The 21,952-nt window shown below is 37.5% G+C and overlaps 1 protein-coding gene and 1 long non-coding RNA gene across 5 annotated transcripts in view; one reads left to right on the top strand and one right to left on the bottom strand.

Annotated features, from left to right (window-relative positions):
- LOC135216825 (sialin-like) overlaps positions 1-21,952 on the bottom strand; it is a 71,455-nt gene that overhangs the window by 25,042 nt on the left and 24,461 nt on the right. The window lies entirely within an intron of this gene.
- Positions 965-16,564, top strand: LOC135216827 (uncharacterized). Its single transcript, XR_010314934.1, has 3 exons — positions 965-1,017; positions 16,035-16,089; positions 16,406-16,564. It is a non-coding gene; the product is annotated as an uncharacterized LOC135216827 (long non-coding RNA).

The raw sequence follows: 21,952 nt of genomic DNA, 5'->3' as shown, positions 1-21,952 counted from the left end.
ATATATATAACACATAATTCAACACTGAGACGCTTTCTTAATAAGAGATGGTTCCACAAAATACAAGGCAAAAGGAAACCCAGTCCCAAAACCTGCAGGGGTGTCAAACACCCCTACACACTACCTTGTAAGCTCTCATGTCTTTTTTGAAGGCGATTCCTTTCCATATACCTTCCATCCTATCTGTCAAGCTCTTTCTAGATATTCCGCTCCATTTTTCCCCCAACACCTTCGAGCCGTACTCTCTCTGCCAGTCTATGATCCTCCATATCTTTCACATGACTGAACCATCTCAAAATATACTACATACATCCACCCTTTCCAATTTAACCAATTTGCGATGTCTATTTACACTTTTGTTTCTTCTTATGTAACAGATTACACAGCACATTTTCTTCCCTCAACTCTTCTTTGAACGCCAAATACCCACGAGTCAACTACTTCCTCCATTCATATAACATACATTGCGCCAGTCTTCTTGTTTCCAACTGCCGTAGCAACTTGCCACTTACTTCAAATTGCAACAGTCTCCTCTTACAAACACTCAATGTTTCCTTCCCAGTGAATATCGTACCATCTTCAAACGTCAGTCATTCTCACTCCCTTCGCAAGCCATATTCATATCTCGAGCTTAGCACCTACAACTAGTTTCCTTTCTTGACATCTCGCATCGCTCCATCATTAGAAATATCAAACGGCTGTGGAGACAACACACTATTCGTCTTAAGACCCATTTTATAGAGGTCATACCTCTCGGCTCTACATATTCCGATGCACGCTTCGTTCTCACACTTCTATCGTGGAATTTTGTAACATCCCTTCATATTATGCTCTGTCGTGAAGAAAACAAACGAGTTACTCGTGGGAATCGTGGGGAGAATTAATGGCAAACGCATCTCGTAATAATATTTTTCTGAAAGTATGGACTTGTAACATCGAATGAAACACCTTGAGAGTGGGTGCCAGTGTTTCTCCGGACCTCGGCGACACCGCTGTGACGTTAGTCCAAGATCAAAGGTATGCGGCATATCTTTGTCGACACAGTTGTTTGTAACTGTTGTTATCGAGGGTTGAGAACCTTCAATTAAAATTTTTCGGAAAGGTTACTGTGGGTCACAATCATTCTCATCGTGGAATAAATTTCCGCACAGGAAGTAGGTTCTCCAAGCCTGAGCATTCGTATATAAGGAACCATGCAAATATCTGCAAAAACCATATCGAAAGAGACGATTTTTGCATCATAGGGCAGACGCAAAAACCTCACCAACTACCCATTCTAGAGTCGTTGCTCATTGAGCTGCTCGTTCCCAAGTTGAACATCAAACCTCTTTGATCCACCTCTATCTTAGCTAACGTGTCTTCGTTTTTTTTTTTTTTTTTTAATGTCATTCAGTCTTTCCTTTCCCTGAACTGAAGATTGGTCGGCGCTTTTAGCTTTAGAATATATTTTTTTTACTTATGAATTTGAGTCTTTTTGTTGTGTTATGATTTTTAACAAATCTAAGATTGTGTTAAAGTTTCATCATATTCATTGGACAAAGATTCCCAGAAAATGTAATAAAGTTTGTATTAACAACCGCCGGAAAATAAAGAAAAACATGTGGGAATTTGCCATTTTCCTTAGTCAGCCAATTATTATATGTAGATACACACACACACACACACACACACACACACACACATATATATATATATATATATATATATATATATATATATATATATATATGTATATATAGTATATAATATATATGTATAGTATATATATATATATATATATATATATATATATAGTAGGTAGGTATATATATATATATATATATATATATATATATATATATATATATATATATATATATATATATATATATATATATATATATATATATATATATATAGTAGTATACTCTATATATATATATATATATATATATATATATATAGAGTATATACTATATATATATATATATATATAGTATATATATATATATATATATATATATAGTATATACTCTAATATATATATATATATATATATATATATATATATATATATATATATATATATATATTGAGTATATACTATATATATATATATATATATATATATATATATATATATATATATATATATATATTGTAATAATATATATGTAGGTATATATATATATATATATATATATATATATAATATATATATATATATATATATATATATATATGAGTATATACTATATATATATATATATATATGAGTATATACTCTATATATATATATATATATTATATATATATAGATTATATACTCTATATATATATATATATATATATATATATATATATATATATATACGATATATATATATATATATATATATATATATATATATATATATATATATATATATATATATAGTATATAATATTTATAGCTCCTGGATATGAGGCTAAACTGTATCCGGTTGCAAAGCTTTTGCTAAAGGGCAGAATGAGGTTACCTTGAATTGCAACTACCTCCAGGTGTGGTACCTGTAAACCTCCCTTGCTAGGGTACAGCTCCACTGCCTTGTGGATAAACTTTTTAGTTAAATGTTAAGGAGAAGGAAAACTCCCAGTTTAAATCCCCTACTGCCTTGTATGGTCAACTTTTTTAGGTAAAGGCTAGGTCTATGGCTTATAACCATAGCATGGAAAAGAACTGGAGACCTAACCATGTATAACCTCCAAGAATAATCATGGCTACGTCACAAAGAAGATTGCAGATGAACGGCGTTCATGGGAACTATGCCAGAATGGATGATGTGGTTGTCTCGCCCGGTCTAACTCGCCACGTGGTGCAGGTGGCTTTTGACTGTCATCAAGATACTGCCCCAAAAAGAAATGAAAGAAAAGTATGAACAACCAAAAGCCATCAGAAAACAAGAAAAATAAGAATAGCTACTTGGAATGTTAGAACATTATATCAGGATGGAAAGAAAATGAATGTAGAGAGAGAAATGGAAAGAATGAAACTACAAGTATTAGGGCTTAGTGAATCTGACCGGATTTTGTTGGCGCGTATAAAAGGCCCTCCATTCAATATATGCATAATACAAGTATATGCACCTACGTCGGAACATGATGAAGAGGATGTTGACCAATTTTATCTGGAGGTGAATCAGGCAAGAGAGCAGTGCAAGGAGCATGAAGTAATTATGCTTATTGGTGACCTCAATGCGAAGGTGGGACAGAGAAGAACAGCAGATATTGTTGGACCTTTTGGATTTTATTAGGTAGAAGAAATGAGAGAGGAAACAGATTGGTAGACTGGTGATTAGAGAGAGAAACAGATTATATCAAGCACCTGGTTTAAGCAACACCCAAGGCTTCTCTGGACATGGAAAAGCCCTGGTGACAGAGTTAGAAACCAAATAGACTTTCTAACCATCAATAAAAGATTTAGGAACTCTGCCAAACAAGTGAAACCTTCCCTGGAGCTGATTGTAATAGTGACCATGTACCAGTTGTAGCAACAGTGATGGTGAAGTTGAAAAATTTGAGGAAGAGGACGCCTAAATCAAAGAGGCAACTGAAATAATTGAAAACAGAGGAATTGAAGAACCATTATAATATAATTGTAAGAAATAGATATGACCAGCTTAAGGAGGAAGGCCCAGTGCTCCAACATCCACAGCAAAAGTGGCAAAATAAGGAAAATACAATGAGAGAACGTAATGAAATAATACCAAAAACAGAGAGGAGCGCTCGGAGAGAATGGATGACAGAGGACATCTTGATAATGATGGATGAAAGAAGGCAAGAAAAAGGTAAAAATGAAGATAGATATAGAGCTCTGGATAGAACTATTAAGAGTGAATGCACAAAAGCAAAGGAGAAATGGATGGATGATATTTGTGAGGAGGTGGAAGGTTTGAATAAAAGGGATGAACGGAGAAAGTATGATAAGGAGAGAAACATCAGCACTGGTATAAAAAAAAAGCGGATGGAACTATAGTAATGGAGTCAAAAGAAATATTGGAAAGATGGACGGAATATATTGAAGAATTGTTTGATGACGATAGAGGGGGACATCTAGATTTGAATGGTAACGGAGAGGGACTAAGTATAATTAGATCAGAGATAAAGGCATCTTTAAAACAAGTGAAAAGCGATAAAGCAACAGGTGATGATGTAATAGCAGCAGAGATGTTGGTAGCTCTTGGAGAATACATCATTGATATATTGATGGAAAAAGCGGAAGGAATATCTGAAGATGGAGAGCCTGCAACACAGATGTTTAAATCGGCATTTATCACAATACCAAAAATACCAGGAACACTTGAGTGCAATAAACACTGGACTATTAGTATCATGAGTCAGATCACATGAATAATATTAAGGATTGTTTGGAACAGAATAAGAAATAAAATACTCCCAGAAATTGGCAATGCACAATGTGGTTTTATGAGAGATAAAGGGACAAGAAATGCAATTTTTGTTTTGAGAATGTTGATTGAGAGAGCAATAGAAGTGAAAAAAGATCTGTATGTTTGTTTTGTTGATTATGAAAAGGCTTTTGATCGGGTTAGACATGCAGACCTTATTAGGATACTGGAACAGATAAATATCGATGGGAAAGACCAAAGATTGATAAAAGGATTTATATTGGAATCAAGAGGCATCAGTGAAAGTAGAAAAGATGAATCAGAGACTCGGCACATCAGAGAGCTGTAAGACAGTGCTGTGTGTTACCACCTGATCTCTTCAATTTATATAGCGAAATGATAATGAGAGATCTCAGAGATATGGAAGGAATTAAGGTTGGAGGAGTAATATTAATAATATCAGATATGCTGATGATACAGCACTTGTTGCAGACTCCCATAAAAAACTTCAAGATCACCAAGGATAAAATACCCCCAAGAATAGATATAAGAATTGATGCTGCAACAGTTAAACAAACCGATAGTATTAATTATTTAGGATGCACTGTCATAAGTGATGGAAAATGCGAAAAAGAGATCAAGAAGAAAATATCCATGGCAAGAGATGCATTTGGTAAGATCAAGAAATTAGTCACCAACTCTAAAATATCTATGAATCTAAGGAGGAGGTTTGTGAAATATTTTGTTTTGTCTGTATTGTTGTATGGCTGTGAAACTTGGAGTTTGAGGAAGGCAACGAGGAGAGGTTACAGGCTGCAGAAATGTGGTTTTGGAGAAGGATGTTAAAAATATCATGGACCAGAAAGGAAAACTAATGAAAGGTAGACAAAAAGCGGTTTGTGGGTCACAGTGAGAAGACAAGATCTAGAGGATCTCTCTCTCACTGGTAAAATCAATGGAAGGAGACCGAGAGGAAGACCTAGACAAAACTACTATATGGATGGATTGGTGAGAATGACTGCAAAGAGCCGGAAATAGAGAGGTATGGCGAGCCATGATTGCTGACGTCCTTGGGGATATGGCACCTAGATGATGATGATATATATGTATATATGTATATGTATATATATATTATATATATCTAATATATATATATATATATATATATGCATATATATATCGTATATATATATTATATATATATATATATATGTATATATATATATATATATATATATAGTTATATGTATGTATATAGATATATATATATATATATATATATATATATATATATATATATATATATATATATATTATATATATATATATATATATATTTAGGGCTGTTGCCTTGTATAATACGGCGCCCTATGAGGTAATGTTAGACTTGCGATAATCTTACGCTAAGTCGGTTGGTATTGCACTTCCATATTCAATGGAGTGTCTTGGGGTTTGTAGATCACTTACGAAGTCGGTATTTTCTTCTTTGGTTATGACGACGATGTGTTAAACTCATGATGATTTCTTTCTGATGTGAGGTTCTTAGTAGAAAACACGAAGTATAAAAATACTTATATTCTCTGATATTACATAGTGAAGATCAAGTAGGATTGTACAGGTCTTCCAATGACGATAGCTTGATCGCTTCTGCCAATGATGATTGCTAATTCTGTTCTGTTCTCTTCTACATGATAAAGCTTAGGTAAAGAGGTACAGGTCTGCCAATGATGATGGCTAACTCTATTCTGTTCCCACTACCATCTCGGTTACAAGTCATAAAGGAAGCAGACAGTAGCTCGAACATATGAACATACATACAAAATGAGACACATTAGAGATCACGTAGACCATTTGAATTATAGGTCGCGGTAGTTGTTGTCTCAAGCAGGGAGCTTGGACTAATGTTTCAAAACAAATGAATGACTACAGGTGACGGCATGTTATCTTAGCCTACTTTTATTGTATACGTCATCTTTAGCGTCTCTAGTCTGATCACATTCCTGCAAGCAATCTGGTTGACCTCTTTAGTTTTAGTCTTTTATATATATGGACTAACATTCCATATTTTTATTATGTAAACACTTACATATATATATATATATATATATATATATATATATATATATATATATATATATATATATATATGTGTGTGTGTGTGTGTGTATTATATAAGTATAAATACTATATATATATATATATATATATATATATATATATATATATATATATATATATATATGTTATATATATATATATATATATATATATATATATATATATATATATCTATATATATATATATATATATATATATACTATATTATATATATATATATATATAGATATATATTATATATAGCCTATATATATATGCAGAATCTACTGGTCACTTTTTCACCAGATACATATGAAATTGTAATAGCCACAATGCCCTCTTAACATCTGAATTCTTTGCTCTTTTTTGGATACGCTTGTTACTACAAAGCCTGAAGATCCAAGTTTAAAGAAATTTGAAGAAGAAATTGTGATGTCCTGTCCTGGAAACGAACCCAGGTCCGATAATCACAAAGAGGTCACGTTGCCGACCGTGGTCAGGTTGGCAACGTGACCTCTATGTGATTATTGGACCTGGGTTCGTGTCCCAGGACAGAACATCACAAATTCTTCTTGAAATTTCTTTGAACTTGGATCTTCAGGCTTTGTAGTGAAAAGCGTATCCAAAAAAGAGCAAAGAATTCAAGAAGTCAAGAGGGCATTTGGGCTATTACAATTTCATATATAATAATAATAATAATAATAATAATAATAATAATATTGATATCCTTTATTTCAGCTCAGGGCCATATACATGGAATATACAAAATACAGACAGTAACATACTCAATCTAGATACATGAGACAACATGATAAATAAAAAAAAGAATAATTCGCTCCTATCCACAAAATAGCTGAGGTAGCATAAAAGATAGTAATCATAATACTGGTAATAACAATAATAATATTGGTGAGAAAAAAAAATGCATTGAGAGTTATAATAGTTAGTGCACAGATTATATAACTTAAATTTCAACTAGAGACCTTAGGTGGTTACAGTAGTCAGGTCCAGAGGGCTAAATACGAAAATTGAATGAAAAAAAAACTTTAACTTGATAGTAAATCACAGTAATAATGAAAAATTAAAATATCAGCAATAAATATAATAATGACAAAATCTGCAGATGACATCTTGCCAATACAGATATTAAGTCCTTTAGGGGACAACGGCCTCATTTTCCCATCTTTCCCACTATTTAGATCTTCTTTTTGCTCCACTCCTTAGGATGCTTTGTATGAGCGAGTTGCTGCTGTTTCTCACTCGGGTTACCAGACTGGACATTGTTCGCCTAACAATGATTTTTAAATTGTCCAGGTGGTTTTCTATGAACATCTATGTGGCGGAGTGGTAGCGGGGAGTGTTTGTGAGGCGCCTCAGAATGTCATTGTGCACAACAGTGATGCGTCTCATGGTCTCTCGGGTATAGTTCGTCGAGAGGGAACACCCATAGATACCGTAGCAGTACGAGCGGAAGAGCAGCAGTTTCACGTCTTGGTGACAGAAGGCAAACCTCCTTGCAATCATGTTGCAAGTTGCACATAGTTTACGACGCTTCTATTCAATGTCTGCCGTATCTTTTAGGTCGTCGGTGATAATGTAACCCAAATACGGAAATTCGTGCACAAATTCCAGCCGATATATATATATATATATATATATATATATAATATATTATATGTTATATATATAGTATGTATATATATATATTAGTATAGTAATATAATATAATATATAATATATATATATATATATAGTATATGGGAGGGAAAATATATAGGTATCCATAAATGCCAGCAGACTTAGCTCTGGTCTGAAGTAAGTTCCAACCGGCACCAGGCTCTGCCTCAAGGACAGTAGTGAATGCCCAGAAAAAATTTAGATCTTCTGTCATAAACGCCTACGTTAGTTGTCCTCTCATTCTGGTCTTCTTGTAATACCATTTCCAATGAGGTCGAACACGCTCACCCAATCATATCGTCAGGAGAAACACTCACCACCGATCCCACCCCCTGGGGAGGACCACTAGACTGTTCATCAAGGGCTACACGAACACAAGTATAAGCAAGACAAGGCAGCCCTGAAGAACATCACCGACGCCCGTGTAAAACCTACCCATTTCTGTTTGTTATAAGTTCAGCTCTTTCTGATCTTCTGTTATGTTTTTCCTTGTAACAATTGAAAATGGCCCCTTCTTGAAGGCGGCAGGAGAGACGCTTAGATTGTCTGGTACTGATCATCCTGATATAGGAGTGGTGACATCCTTCCACCGGGCATGTGAATTCGAAGATGACACTCCTCTCCAAAGACGTTTCTGGAGGCGCCAGGTTGTTTTTAAGAAGCAGCTGGCTGGTTTTCATATTTTTATAATAAATTATGAGGCTATTTTTATCCCCTTCTGCAGTGGGGGAGACATTCTCATGTATTATTTTCCCGATAGCCTTTTCATCTTCCAAATATTTGTTGTAAATATAGTTTTTATAAAATATTTTTATAGCTCCACTTTGGTCGTTGCTGGTTACTGTCGTCCTTTTCTGGGTGTCGTTGCTGGTTACTGTCGTCCTTTTCTGGTGCCAGTTATATAAACGACACCCAAAGAAGAAGATCTTAATCTTGGGCTCAACACCCATGTGATAAAAAGCCAAACCCGCATGCTAAGCGCCAGGAGGTTGAAGTCCTCCTTGACTCATATCCAGTCCCTCAAGGACGAAGGTAGGGTCAAGTCGAGTGATTCCCTCCAGCCCTTACTGTTAGCAAAAGCCCTCACTAACCGAGGTGCCCCATACAGAAGCTCTATCCTTACCAGGGACTTACCAGGGAATTGAAACTGCTAAAAACTTGAAAGCAAACAAGAAATCATAATAAGAAGGGCAGACAAATATGCTGCTCTAGTGCTCATCCAGACCTCTGAATATTATGAGAAACTGGACTAAATACTGGCTGACTAATCCAAATTCAGAAAAATCAGCAAGAACCCCATCGAAGACATCCGACAAGACATTAATAGAATTGTCGAGAGAATCCACGCCACTAGAAATGCCCCCAGGTTTCCCCTTGCCCAAGGTGACTTTAATCCAGGGTATATTTACAGAACAGTAAAAACCCACAAGCCTGGCAATCCTCTACGGCCGATTGTAAGCCAAATACCAACTCCGACTTACAACATCGCGAAGAGACTCAATGAACTCTTCATGCCATATATCCCTGACAGGTATTGTTTACAGTCGTCTACTGACTTTTTTACATAAACGTCAAGACTCTCTATCTACAGGTATCATCGCCTCTCTCGACGTCAAAAGCCTCTTCATGAACGTTCCAGCTGACGAGACGATTGAGCATATCCTCGATAGAGTATATAGATGTGAGGACACACAAGCTTTGAACATCCCCAAAGAAGCCCTAAAAGCCCTTCTTGAAATATGCACCAAGAAGGCCCCATTCACAACCCACAGAGGACATCTTTATTGCCAGATTAACGGCGTGGCAATGGGATCCCCATTAGGGGTTCTATTTGCCAATTTCTACAGGAATGTCGTTGAAGAGAGGGTTTTCAATAAGATCCCCTGCCCTCCTCAATACCATCATTACATAGACGGCACCTTCATAAGAGTCCACAAAAAAGAGGATCTTGAAACTTTAAGAAGGACTATACTACCATGGTTTATAAAAAACCCACAAACCCAGGTCTATGCCTTAATGGGCTAGTGAGTGCCCAGACAGGTATAAGATCTGTGGTAGATGCCTTCGTCTGCTACACCCTCACACACTGCTCCACGTGGAGAGAAACCATGCAGGAGATCGAAAGGTCCATACAAATCCTCATCAATAACAACTTTGCAAATCGTATGGTCGAACGTCAAACACAAGACTCCATAAATAACTGGCACAGGGAAAGCATGACAGAAACCAACACTGACAAAGTGGAGCTATAAAAATATTTTTATAAACTATATGCACTCCAAATATTTGGAAGAAGAAAAGGCTATTAGGAAAATAATAAATTAAATGTCTCCCCCACTGCAGAAGGTGATAAAATTAGCCTCTTAATTTATTATTGAATTATGAAAACCATCCAGCTGCTTCTTAAAAACAACCCGGTGCCCCCAGAAACGTCTTTGAAGAGGAGTGTTATCTACAAATTCACATGCCCGGTGGGAGGATGCCACCACTCCTATGTCAGGATGACCACTACCAGACTCTCTAAAGGTGTCTCTCCTGTTACCTTCAAGAAGGGGCCATTTTCAATCATTAGAGGGAAAACATAGAAGACCAGAAAGAGCTGAGCTTATAACAAACAAAAATTGTTGACCAAGCACCTGGCCGAAGACGTCCATGTTATCTCGAGGCACTGCATATATTAGAAAAAAAGCAGAGTATCAATACAGTAAAGGAAACAGAAATTCTCCCTACCATCATAAGAAGAAATGGAAGAAACCAACCGACTCCATACACCGTGCCGAGAGAGAGAGAGAGAGAGAGAGAGAGAGAGAGAGAGAGAGAGAGAGAGCGAGCACCGGAAGTGGTTGACATGCCACCTGGATGGTTTATAATACCTACCACCCAGGTGGTGGGTACCTCAACCAACACCCAGCCCCCGCCAACTACCACGACGGACCTAGGAGATCTCATTGCCTCAGGGACAGATTTCGTCACCAACCAACGACCAATTAAAATCCCTGCTTACCGACCTACCCATCAATTGTACATGTCTGCCTGTTATTATTATTATTATTATTATTAGGTAGTTAAACTCACCTTGCAAGGTCCCTCAGACTGCTAAACTCACCTTGCAAGCTCCCTCAGACTGCGTAATGGATGACCTTCAAGATCTAACTCACCTACCAACGAGGAAAATAAAGGAAATAAAGGTCCCTCTCCACAAACTCTCAACCATGGAGCCCTAGGCCACAACACCCTACCTCCACAACAACTGACTGACTACTGCCCAGGTGTAGACAGTCCCACTCACACGTAACTGCGGCAATGTTTCGAAAAATTCCTAAATTACATTAGTCACACAACAAGCCCACATGATCTTAAGATCAGAAACACACACACACACATACAACTTAATCAGAAACATGATCAGCCATCCGTACAGGAGGTCTTCTATTCCTCCGTGGACGCCATCCCTTTACACCATTGAGTAGTACAACAGGTGTCTGGGGACTTCACCCACACCTCTAACCCCTTTTTAATTGAAAGGGGCGTGTCTTAGCTGGTATTTGCTCTTTTGGGGACTACTTAAGGGTATCCTCCACACATATCTGTACACCACATGCTGTGGAATAGATGATTCATCCTGTCTGGACCTTGGTGTGCTAATGTACCAGAATAATACTTCAGTGGGACTAATTCCTCCCCTCTCTGCAATAACCTTGATGGTCCTATGGTGCCTTTCAACTATTCCACTTCCTCCCGATCGATAAGCAGCCTGAAACGCCCTAACAATGTTCCAATGAGACAACACATCTCCTAAACACTGTGACCAAAATGCTGTACTATTATCCAGTAATAGTTCATCAACTGGCCCTCTTTCCAAAAGATATTATTCAACTCAGCAGATATTTCTTAAGCATCTTCTCTCTTTAACTTCCTCCATATTGCAAAATGACCTGGACCACAGTCAACCAATGATAAATAGGGTCTTTGTCTGTAATGAGTAACATTAATAGCTAGGTGCTGCCAGCTTCTTTTAACCCTTAAACCACCTCCTTTGTGCACCACAGGAGCAGGATCAATGGACTGACAACGATCACAACACTGAACTACCTTCTTCACACATTCTCTGGAAACTTCAGGTCCAACTTCTTGGCTAAATATAGTGTTCTGTCAATTCCCATATGGTGTTTATTATGCAACTCTGTTAGATCAACTACAGCACCTGCACAGAGATGTGCATGCTCGACTTCATTGCTTGCCAACCAACTCTTCTGGACTCTCGTCAGAATATTAGCTTTATTCTTCTCTGTAGGCACCATCTGAACAACAATATTTAAACCAAACTCTGTAATCAATTCCTTCAATGTTCCTAAACGTCTCTTGATTATCATCTCTGCAACTCCCTTTGTGTGAACACGCTTCTCAGCACTTATTACAGATTTCAACCATGCTCCCAAAGTTGCAGAGTCCAGTCCTCAGCTCTATTGACTCAAGACCCCATTGAATGGTCACATGTACCCCTTTCAAAACAGCTTCTAGTTCGGCAACATTGATATGGTTGAAATCCTTTTTTCTAAGCTAAGCAGCATCCTCAGCAACCTTGCCATTTATCTCCAAAACTACACTCATTGCAATTTTGCTGGCATCACACCACACAACACCATACTTAACACCCAGCCCACAGCAATTTCCTCTCACAGGATCGTCTAACTTTACTCTTTCAATTACCTCTTTATCATCAACATGAACTGCTCACCAACAGGATCCTCCAAACTTGCTCCTGAGGCTCTTCTCTTAATGTAGCTGCATGCAACTCTTAACCATCCAGCTATGGGATAATGGCCCACTAATGTACCACAAACTGAAAACAATTCCCTCCTTGTAGACATATGTAACTTCAGGCACCTTATTACCTCTCTGAAACATTAACTCTCCTCCAACTCTTAATAGTTGCAATCCTGAAGCAGCTCCTCCACTGAGTGACTCAGGGGACTATGTTATCAACCCAAATGTATTTACTTGTCTAATTACCTCATCAGTAGAAGCTATTGATTCGTTCACAAAAATATCATCTACATATGAACTGGTTGCTCTCCTGATTTTTTCATCCTTACTCAATGCAGTCTTCAGTATCTTAGACAATCCGTGGTGCCAAGTTCAACCCAAATCCCAATCTCGTAAGGCAAAATGTTTGGCCCTTATAGTTCACTAGTTGATATGGCCACAGTTTTTTGTCAACGCTCAACTGTACGTAGGCCAACTTCAAATCCACAACATACTCATTCTCATCTGTCTGTCGCCATTCACGTAATGTCTCACTGCATACATCAGTCACATCATCACAAGTGTGATACTTGACATTCATTCACATTAAGTTCCCAAAATTCAAGCACTGGTCTCACCTTATTCTTTGTTGCTGTTCTACTGCCAATAGAAAAATGGTACCTTCTTTAACTTCTTTCAACAGAGCTAAAATCCCTTCGGCATTCCATCTGTCCATTTCCTTCTAAAATTCTTCCTTCTTCCAACCCTCATGCTTTTTATCATAACTTATTTATTTGTCAATGTCACAGGTTCATTGTTTTTCCAAAACCACCTGACTGTCCATTTCTGTCCATCAAATACTGCATGAAAGTCTGGGTCTTCAATAACAACTGTTGGACAACCATTATCACTCTCAACATTAAGTCTATGCTCAATTTCTTGACTAACTGAAGCAACACCAAAAGCACCAAAACATACCTTGCCTTGGGTCACTGTGACACCTCCCAAGTGGTCAATATCATCAACTCCTAACACCACATCAACACCATTAACCAGCTGATCCGACACCACAGCCCTCATGGATACATATTCACCATTCACTATCTTCACCCAATCTGCAACTTTACACTTAATATGGCTCCCATCAAAAGGACCTGATATATATCTCACCTCTACATTTAGGCACATATCTGGAATATATCACTGATGTAGAGCGGCCTGTATCCACAAGTCCTTTTGAAGGCTCATTACCAATCCAAACATTAATTATAGGCAATGTATCAAGGTGCGACTTTCTATCATCACAAAGGGCAGCTACAGGCGCAGGAGTCACCCCCACCCATTTTCCGCAACCTGTTCTTGACAATGAATTTCAATATGACCAATTTTATTACTCCTAAAACATCTCACCTGTGTCTCTTTACAGTCTTTTATCATATGAGGGCCACCACATCGGAAACATTGACCCTTAAACTCGATAGGCCTAGCCCTATTCTCAGGTTTCCCACCACCACCTCCTTCTCCACTCTTCCTAACAGTCACAGTTATCACACAACCTTGCTGTTTAGATGACAAAATCCTCGCATGATTGAGCAATTCACTCATTGCCATCATCATCACATTTGGCACTTGCTATAAGCAACGCTAATATTATCTGGGAAACCATTGACAAAAGTTAGTTTCACCACATTTCTAAACCAACCTATCAAACTTAGCTAAACTGGCCAACCTCCTAATCTCATTGGCACACATCAACTGGTTCTCCTGTCCACTTTAGCTGAACCAGTTTTCCAAAAGCAGAGAATGCATCATCAGTAAATGCTACTTTCAGTTTTTCCAGAATTTTCGCTGCATTTTCTTGCACCTCAACACTCATCTCCAAATAAAGTGCTAGATCATCACCCTCCAGATACAACGGAATAAAACTGGCTAAGTCTGATATATTCTGTAGCTTAGCCACTAGGGTTACCTTCTTCAACCATGATACAACGTCCTCCTTCGCCGGTGAATGGCTTAATCATGTCCATTGTAATTTTAGACACTATAACTTCTTGGAATAGGCCTAGAGAACTTGTAGTTAAACTCGCCTTGCAGGCTCCTTCAGATTGTGTAATGGCGACTTGACAGATCCACTCAAGATCCAACTCTCCAACCAACGAGGAAAATAAAGGGAAAGAGGGAAAGGTCCCTCGCCACAAGTTCTCAACCGTGGAGCCCCGGGCCACGACACCCTACCTCCACAAAAACTGACTGATTAGTTCCAAGTGTAGACAATCCATTAACACATAACTGCGGTAGTCTTTCCAAAAAATCCTAAATTACATTAATCACACAACATATCCTTTTAGTGATTAATTCCCAAATTCCAATCCTTCGGCCAAAGAACGAACCGCAAGTTTGGAAGTGATTTACCGTGGCCGTCAAGGTCTGTAGACCTTGGGGTGGCCGTGACGGGATATATTAGTCTAGCGAGGCCCGTACAATAAAGCATGTCATGTCAGTTCAACTGGTGACCTATTAAAAACTGGCATTGAGTCTTTAGAATAATAGATATCGAAATAGCACACACCATCATATTCATGAATTTGAGGAAAAGGAGATAGTAGATTTTATGTATAATAAAAATCCACAATTATACAGTAAACTATATTACTATGTAAAATATACAGGTAAAGATGTTAAAATGCAAAGCCAGAGGGTACTTTACTCTGCAGAGTTTTAAAAGTAGGGGCCGGGCGAGAAGGTAACAGTCCATCCCGGAAGTGCTGGTTCGGGTGTTGTTGCTAGGCTATTCTGAACTCAGGCAGTTGATGTTATTCCATTAAAACCCTTTCCAGACATGAAAATCTTTATGTATCAGGTAAAAAGGATACAACAATAAAAATAAACTAAAAATTATTGAGGTTATATAATTTTCGCCAGTGTTATAGGCAAAGAGAACGCAATTAAATATTCGACACTGGAGGACAGACCGATTCATCAATCAATAATTCAAATAATTCATCTTCTACTACACTTATTAGAAGAAATGACTAAAGACTAGACATGAGCATTTTCTTTCCTGATATAGGCTGAAAATAAATTCTGACTAAACTATTTGAGTCTTCCAGCAAAATTACTTGAACCTCACACAGTTTCTACCTTTCCAGATAAGTGCAAGATGGGGACGAAGGTCAGTGCACGAGTTTCTTCGTCGAACGTTCGGTAAGTAACACCTCCACCCCCGTCTCTCTCACTCTGTCATTAAATAACGGCTTTCACATATCTTAGTTCGTTAAGATTCAATATTTTCACATATGATGCAAGCAGATTTCAAAGTAAAGTTTCTAAAGAGTAGTTTAACCAACTGAATTTAGACTCATGCAACGTGAAACTTATACGAAGCAGTGTAACACATGCAAAATGGAGAAGATTTTCCTTATTATTATAGAGGTAACACTACAGCAAAATGGCCATTGGCTATGATGACCGAGGCGAAAAAATAAAAACAAAAATCCTTAACTTTTAATGTTATTTCTAGGCTGGCTTCCGGCACGGATAGCCCTGGCCCTTATGGCTTGGCTGGGCTTCATCAACCTCTACATGACCAGAATCAATCTTTCCGTGATCCTCGTGGCCATGGTCAAGAGGAACACCTCTTCAGGTCACCTGGCGCCCTGTTTGGAAAGTCAGGATGTATCACTTGGTGAGAAGCTGGTGTGTTGTTTGAAAGCTTAAATACAAGCAGCCCCTGTGCTCGGTTGTACTCTGCTGTTTGTAAGGTTTCCGAACTGGGAAAACCGAGGTCTCAGGTGGCCATGAAAGAAAGGTCTATATAGTTTTTTGACGAAAGGCATCAAGTCCCATCGCTCCTCCAAAACGTCTTTATCTGCCATAAAAGAAAGCTATTAATTGGCACGATAAGAATGTTCTTGATCAACCTTAAAACAAAATCAATGTCTCAATCTTCTTTTTGTCTGTAATTCATCATATTTCTCGGCATTACCTTCATTCTCTCAGAGCAACTTCCTCTAATATATAACATAATGAAAGAAAAAAAAGCTTTGTTAAAGGAAAAAAACTAGATTGTAGTTTTTTTATTGTACTGACATTGAAAAGGGAAGGGTGCTTGATATTCCACTGCTGAATGCATTTATTTTCATTAATTTATTTTTTAAAATTGTGGATACTGTTCATACTTGCAGCATTACTTTTTTTTCGTCTGAATTTTTCATGTTTGTTTTATATACTAGTTCTGTGGTTCCAGTACAATGTATCACAAGTACTAACGAGAAGTTATGGCAAAACTTCAAATCGTTCCTCTTCTCGTCATATTAGTTTTGGGAAAAATTAGGAAACTAGAAATTAAGATAAAATGTATGAAAATAATACTTTTTTACATAAACTTGGACTTCTTACAGTAGTATACAGGAATAAGCTCAAGAATGATTTACTGTTTTCATGTTCTTCCTTTCTTGACTTAAGAAGAAAAAACCCATCAAAATTGAAGAAAATTGAGACCAAGAAATACGATGCGAGAATTATTTCTTTTTGAATTGCAGAATCAACTTCTCCCCAACCAGCAACTCGACTTCTCAGCTCCAGGAAACTGCAGGAATACTGGAAACAGAAGTAAGCTGGAAATATCTGGTATTTGACATTTGATTAATCTTAAAGTTTAAAATTTATCTGATACATGAGAATCAGAATAACCGTCTTCTAAGAAATATTCAAAGTAAGATGATCATAAACAATATTTAAAGCGGTAATATAAGAATTCCACCCAGTGTCCCATTAGGTCTGATACATCTTCAAAATCTGCAAGTGATTATTGCATGGCTCCACATAGACCAACCTAGAGGAGGCCAAAATCTGGATCACCATCCCGAGAGACTACTCCGGAGACGCATATTGGCGGGTAAATCCCCTGGCCAATATAGAGGCCAAAGTTTCTATAATCGTGCGGCACACACAACCTGAGGTCCCCCAAGTCAGATAGGATGAAGGAATGACGTTCGAGAGGGTAATGGCACCACAAAGGACATTCCAACAGTCCTCTTACGGGTGAAAACACCCATGAAACACAACAGTGCCACCTAGGGGTGGGAGGTGGGGCGGGGGTGGGGGCGGGGGTGGGGGGCAATTCACGAGTGTTACTACATCATCCTTGGCCTTGACCTATAAAGAGCTTCATACTGCTAAAATTTGATTTTGTGAATGCAAGGAGTGAGCCCAATGTCCTTCTCTGTCGCGAAGGAAAGGATAGACTTGATTCTTGAAGTACGGGATAATGTAAAATTCGGTGAAAACCAAAGAGGGGGGGGGGGCGGGGGGAGAATTCCTAAGTCACCAAGCGTGTCTCAGAGTAATGCAGATTTCCAGAGCTGAAATACGGGAAGTGGTGGCCTGACAGCTGTACAGATATCGTCTGTGATGAAGAGGGGTTCTCTAGCTGCGGAAAAGTACCCAAAACATTGCATTCGGAGAATATGATGAAATAAAGTCCACTTCTCTACATTTTCATCTAATGAAATGAGCTTCCTTCTGATATAAAACAGGGGAACAATTTCAAGGGCCAGAAGTAGTATAAACGCTAAATGAAGAGATACTAATCTCAGTGATGGAGGACCTAATGTTTTCTTCCAGGATCTACGATAAGATTGATTTTAAAATATACTACAGTGACGTTTCTCCCCCAGCAGGAGGACGTCTTTGAATGGGACCCAACGACGCAAGGCCTTGTTCTTGGGAGTTTCTTCTACGGGTATGCCATGACGCAAGTAAGTTCCTGAATAAGACTAAATCGATTTTATTCCCATCATCTTTTCCTCTATCAAGGTAAATACCCCATTATCTCCTATCATTAATCCCTTGTCTAGGGTAAATAGACTAAGGGTAAGGCTACACTGGACGCGGGAAGCGTCGAGGTGCAGGCATGACTCGGACGGGAGAGCAGCTTCAAAACGAGACATGGCCACACCAGAATGCCACCCTCCCTACCACGCGTCGCTCTCAGCAGTCAAAGATATACTTCTGTGCAAATAAGTCACTGTCGCGTTTGGATAGGAACTTGCCTTAATAGAAAACCTAGGTGTTAAACTTGACGATAGACTTGTACATTCATTGTTAACATTAATGAAGGAAATACAAAGTACCACGAATATTTCATCAATCAGTGATGCTGCTGCACTGAGAATTCGTATAGTTATCAAAGTCTATGCAGCTGGAAAAGGCTTATTTGTGAGTGGCTGAGTGCGTAATAGTTGGCTCCTTTAAGTTTACAAAGCGATTGGGAGTCAAAGCATGAAACCAATGGCTACATTTGAGGGTCACTCGTTCTATTCTACTTCTTCCATTTCTTGAAAAAATTGAAATTTTATGGAGTGGATCACGGGGATCCCACAAAGCTCTCCTCGGAAACACCTCCCCAATTGATTCTTCTGTAGCCACTACCGCCAGACAAGACACACTGAACAGGTGACACTTCAGCAACTGATTGCCTGTTCATCTGCACGTTAGTGACCATGTCAAGTTGGAGGTTCTATTTATGTATTGTGGTCCTTTTAATATATTCACTTTAAATTCAGTAATGAACTCATCCCCAGGGAAAGCATTTAGACAATCAACGTGGTAAAGGATTCCCAGACTGCGTTCATATAAGAAGTCGGTCTATTTGCTTGACTCCTTATTGAGAACAACAATGAACGCAGTCTGAAAGTACAAAAATGAGAGGTGTTGAAATAACTGCTAATTTAAGTATGCATTACAGATATGGAATAATTAACTCGACATTGTTACTGAATAGATAATAAATGTAGTCACTTAATACATAAAAGTTTCTATGCTAATATCAGTTACTTAACAATGATAATATGCTTTAAACAATTTCTAGGTTACAAATGATAGTTCCTTAATAAGGGAACTAACTTCACAACATAGTTATCAATATAATCAATAAAGAGAAGTAACCATTCAAGAAATATAGCTCATAATCATATAGAAAATGCTGTTGTTTTGGGTGAAGGCGCTGGGAATCGCCGCAGTATTTTAACCCTGGATAGGTTCGGTATTTTGGTGCCCTTTAAAGGTTTGTGGGGTCGAGCTCGACCCAGAAAAATTTGTGAAAACTCAAAAACTGTAGCTATGCTGTACATTTTTATTTCTAAAATCAATTTCACCATTGCCTAACACTACTGAGAAGATAAATCATACCCATCTACAAATTAAATATTTTTTACAAATTTATAAAAATATAATATATAAAAAGAATTTACGGAAATATTTAAAAAAAATACAAAAGATGCTATATACACACAAAAATTGAGGGAATCCTTCCTAAAACTATTATTTACAATATGTGACTGCCGGAAAAGGTGTCGGACTCGTAGAAGTCAAAATCTGAAAAGTGAAAAAAAGGCTGAGTTTTTTTGCCAAAAACCCCCCCAAAATTTCACACATTTTTTTGGTACCTAAATGTAATAGGAAGAGGCTAATTTTCTTTTATAGAATAAACTCGTATTATCCTATAACGGAATTATGTAGTAAGATCTGCACTAAGATGTAATTTACCGTTATATCGGAAATGTTATTCTCGCTATCTCTCTCTCTCTCTCTCTCTCTCTCTCTCTCTCTCTCTCTCTCTCAATAATTTATGAAAATATTTACGAAAAATACAAAATATGCTATATAAACACAAAAATTGAGGAAATCCTTAATAAAACTACTATTTACAATATAGGACTGCTAGAAAAGGTGTCAGACCCATAGAGGTCAAAGTCAGAAAAGAGGAAAAAAAGGGTATGTTTTTTTTTGGCTAAAAAAAATTGTCAAAATTTCACAATTTTTTTGGTACCTTAAGGAAATAGGAAACAGTTGATTTTTTTATAGAATAAACTCATATTATCCTAGAAAGGAATTATGTAAAAAGATCTGCACTAAGATGTAATTTACTGTCATATCAGAAATGTTATTCTCTCTCTCTCTCTGTCTCTGTCTCTCTCTCTCTTTTTCTCTCTCTTTCTTTCTCTGTCTCTCTCTCTCTTTCTCTCTCTCTACAGTTTGTCATGATTTATTGACATAAGCTCATGTAATCTGCCACCAGAAAAGGCAGAGACCCACTACTTCCCACCCCCTCTCTCTTGTGTCATAATCATTTTAGTGTCATCCCCTTGCGTCCAACACTTTGTTACACAAACTTGAGGCTTTTGCCATAGAGGTGTCAACAACCTCTAAATTATCATCAACATGACTTTATAATTCCATTAGAAGTAAGTTGATGACATCCATGCCCAAAGAATACTGCCTGCTGGCCATTGTTGATGAAAAATGCAAAAAATAAATACAAAAACTGAGAAATTGGCATTCAAAGGAAATTGGACCAAATGGCAATATAAGGCATCTCAGCCACAACCAATGGAAAAGCATAATGTACACACCATTTACCTTACAGTTTCCAACAATATAAAACTATCCCAGAGTCAACAGTGTTAGACAGAAATCACTACTTGATAACTTTGCCTTTGTATCTTACACATTTAAAACTAACTATTACTCAGAAAAGGGGAAAGGACAAGGTAGTGTGTTGTTCTGCTATCCTCCTGCAGGTTGATCACACCCAGATTCGAGATAGACGATGATTTAAAGGAAAAAAACGTATTTTGAAACACTCCTCGGGTCATGCTCGACCCAGCAAACCTATCTAAAACATGTTACATCGCTTGGCGGCAACTGCAAAGGGTCGAGCCGTCCCGCTAGTCTTCTGTGGCCACCAGCTAAAGATATGATATGTTTGAAACTGCTGCGGGAACCTCTTCCCTGCAACCTCTATGCTCGCTATGTCCGGTGTGGCCTCACCCTTAGTATATAGCTTATCATTTGTTCACTATTTCATCGATAACAGTTAACCATTCTTACACTTCATATAATTAAATGAAATAGAAACAAATCCATTGTAAACCTTGCAATTAATTAGAACTTGATCAAATAATTTCTCATATAAGAATATATTTAACTATTTCCCCATTCAAAGAAAATACAAAGGCCAATCATGATGCATTCTTCGTAACTATTCACCTCATCCACATTCAAC

Source organism: Macrobrachium nipponense, chromosome 6, assembly GCF_015104395.2.
Source record: "Macrobrachium nipponense isolate FS-2020 chromosome 6, ASM1510439v2, whole genome shotgun sequence".
Lineage (NCBI taxonomy): Eukaryota > Metazoa > Arthropoda > Malacostraca > Decapoda > Palaemonidae > Macrobrachium > Macrobrachium nipponense.
This window is presented reverse-complemented; position numbering and strand designations above follow the sequence as displayed.